Genomic DNA, 3796 nt, shown 5'->3' with positions numbered 1-3796 from the left:
GGGGAGCCCCGACCCTCCATTGTGCAGTGAGGCAGCTGAGCCAGGGGATCCTCAGTGTCCACAATGGCGTGGACAAGGGAGAACAGCCCCGCCTCAGTGTCCACCCCAGCTTCTCCTCCTCAGGTGTCCAGGTTCTGAATCTCTGAAACAAATGTGTTTTCAAGTCACTCCTCAGCTTGGTGGCTTTCCATGCTGTTTGGGATCCTCCCATAGAAGCACTGTGGGACATTTTGAATGAATTACTTTGTCCCTCTTTTCAAGCTGTCTTATTCCCCACTGGACTGAACAGTAGAACCAGAACTCCAGCCAAACAGGATTCCTTGAAGTCTCCCAAGCACATCAAAGGTTTCAGTTCACACTGTGCCTACCCCTTCCTTCCCTGTAGTGTGTCTAAATCCCACCTGTCCTTCTAGCCCTGTTGTGGGGCTAAATCCCACCAGGCCTTCTGGTCTCACATAGTTTCTGTATCTGCCCTAGCCAGGGCACAAAGGTGACCTCCCTGCTTCCTGCCAACCTCCATAGTGCTTACTGTTGGTACCCAGTCCCTTTAGCACCTTCTCATATACGCCTTGGGCTGGAACTGACTCAAAGATTGGCATGTATATCTTCTGCTCCTAATGGGTAATGACCTGGATGCCAGAGACAGACAGACAGACAGATAGATATAGATGTATAAAACAAACAAACCGAATCCATTGCCGTTGAGTTGATTCCAACTCATAGCAACCCTATAGGACAGAGTAGAACTGCCCTGTAGGGTTTCCCAGGAGTGGCTGGTGGATTCAAACTGCTGACCTTTTGGTTAGCAGCTGAATTCTTAACCACTCGGCCACCAGGGCTCCATAGATGTATAGATATAGATAATATAAAAATTGTCTTACTCTTATGCATATGGGAGGTATCCAGGAAATGCCTATTGACTGAATAAGTTGAATAGTTCAATAGACATTTTCACAAAATTTATTTCCCAGCTTCTAAACATAGCGCCGAATTTTTCATTAATTTTTTTTTTAGTCTCAGACGATGCCAGATTACCCAGGTAAAAATTTAAGGATACAAAAACCCATCGCCGTTGAGTCGATTCCAAAGCACAGCAACCCTACAGGTCAGAGTATAACTGCCCCATAGGGTTTCCGAGGCTGTAAATCTTTAAGGGACTAGACTACCACATCTTTCTCCTGAATTTAGGGATAGATATGAGGAAAAAAGCTCAGAAAATAATAAAACAACTAAAAAAAAGAATCATCAGCCCAAATGGTTTTTTATAGTTATGCCAAATCTCCTACCTTCCAGAGACACCTGCAGCCCAGAGGTGGGGCTCGTCCTGGGACCCAGCTGCCTCGTAGCAGCCTCATGGAAGATAACGGTCACATGGCTCGGAGACCAGACACCGCTCGGAGCCAAAGATGATTTGCCTGAGCAGAATTACTAAGCAGCGTAAAAGAGTGGTTAAAGGAAAATACTTGGTTCGTTCAACTTTTGGATATTGAAAACGATCCTATTGAATATTTTCTTTAAAAAAAATTGATTTATAAGTGTCACGGGACATTCACAATTAAAATTTGCACATCCTTTTCCATTTTAACTTATCTCCATTTTACAGAAAGAATCTGTTCTCAAATATGCAAAGTACTGATTGAATCTTTACTTGTTGAAGATTATCTTATTTACCTAGTGCTGCTATTAACAGAAATACCACAAGTGGGTGACTTTAAAGAACAGAAATTTATTTTCTCACAATATAGGAGGTTAGAAGTCAATTCAGGGTGCTGGCTCTAGGGGAAAGCTCTCTCTCTCTCTGTTGGCTCTGGGGGAAGGTCCTTGTCTCAGCTTCTGTAGCCCCCACGTTCCTTGGTTTGCTGGTGACCTTCGCATGGTATTTACTTCCCCCCTCTCCTCCCCTATTTGTGCTTCTTGTCTCTGTGTCTATGCTGCTCCTTATAACTCAGAGGTTAGGTTAGGGCACACTCTATACTGATATGTCCGCATAAATATAACAAAGACAACCCTATTCCCAAATAGGATCACATCCACCGATACAAGGGTCAGGACGCGACACAATTCAAACCAGAAGAAAGAAGAAAACACCGTGTCTGACACGAACGTACATGCGAGGAAACATTTCACAGAAATCCATCCACCTTTTACGGCCTTAATGTGGCTGAATAGCTTAAAAGCAAAAATCACTCTATATTCACACTGTTCTATTTCTGTTTCCCCCCAAGCTAAGACTTATTGAATCCTCCAGTTTCCAAATCACTTGTATTAACAGCTTGATATATGAAGAAATAAATAATATTTCTAGGGAGAAAATTAATTTTGAAAATAATCAAAGATGATTAGCTGCTAGTTGAATACAAAAGAGGTTTAGTTTCCCCAGGATGTCATCCTGAGGGCTGGGCTTAGCACTTCCGAGTGTAGAAAACTGAAGACAAACTCTAACTACAAGACTTAAAAAAAAAAAAAAAAACAGAAAAAGGGAAAAATCCTTCTCAGGTTGGCTATTCATGATCTGTGAGAGATTATTACTATGTCAAATCTTCTCTCTCCTTGTTCACCGCTGACAATTCTAATAGAAGCAAGAAAGGAGCGAGCTTGTCCTTGAAGTTTACAAACTCTTAGTATATACAGCACACTCCATTCTCTGTAACATTAATAACCAATGGGGAGGTGAAATTGAGGAATTGGGTTGGATATATTTTGGTGTGAGAGCAAAACGTTTTTGTCTAACAGCTTAGAGACTGACAGTGTACTACAGAATAGCTTGTAGCCATCACTGATGTTTTAGAAATGGTATTAGAAAGGAAACCCAGGTATATTCTCAAGGTGAGAAAAACAGCATTGTTAGAGATGACAAAGGTGTAATTGGATGGTGTGTGCCCTGTGATGGGAGTGCCATGCACAAGGCTCGTGTTTTCTCCTGCGTGCACACTGCAGCCCCCTCAGCCCCTCCCAGAGACCTGACAAACAGTACCTTCTAGAAGACTGCTGAGGTTCCTCCTCGCTTGCAGATACTGCGATATGCAGTTGCTGTCCACTATTTTAGTTCTATGTTAACACTCGAAATCAAGTATTCCTATTATTTTCACAAAGTCACTTTTATTTAGATTTAACATATTTACCATTTTGTTTGCACATTTCTTATTACATCTCAGATCTTCCCTCTAAGATCATGTCCCTCCCCCTTGAGGTACATCTCCAAGATTCCCTATAAGGACATTCTGAGGGGGAAAAAATTCTGTTTTTTTTTTTTTTGAAATATTTTTATCTCACTGTGTTATTAAAAATAATAACTATGAAACCATCGTCCCCAGACCCCCGCCCCTGCTACTCTGCCCCTCCGATTGTTTGCTTCCATCTTTTTGCTATCCTGAACAGCACTGCAATGGACATGAGCGTGCATATGTCTATTCATGTGACGGCTCTTATTTCTCTAGGATATATTCCAAGGAGCAGGATAGTTGGATCATATGGTACTTCTATTTCTAGCTTTTTAAGGAAGCACCAAATCGATTTCCAAAGTGACTTTACCATTTTATATTCCCACCAGCAGTATATAAGTGTTCCAGCCTCTCCACTGCGTCTCCAACATTTATTATTTTGTGTTTTTTTGGATTAATGCTAGCCTTATTGGGGTGAGATGATATTTCATTGTAGTTTTGATTTGCATTTCTCTAATGGCTAATGATCGTGAGCATTTCCTCATGTGTTTGTTAGCCGCCGGAATGTCTTCTTTGGTGAAGTGTCTGTTCATATCCTTTGCCCCCTTTCTTTTTTCTTTCTTTTTTTTTTTTTT

This window comes from Trichechus manatus, unplaced genomic scaffold (assembly GCF_000243295.1).
Source record: "Trichechus manatus latirostris isolate Lorelei unplaced genomic scaffold, TriManLat1.0 scaffold00031, whole genome shotgun sequence".
NCBI lineage: Eukaryota > Metazoa > Chordata > Mammalia > Sirenia > Trichechidae > Trichechus > Trichechus manatus.
This window is presented reverse-complemented; position numbering follows the sequence as displayed.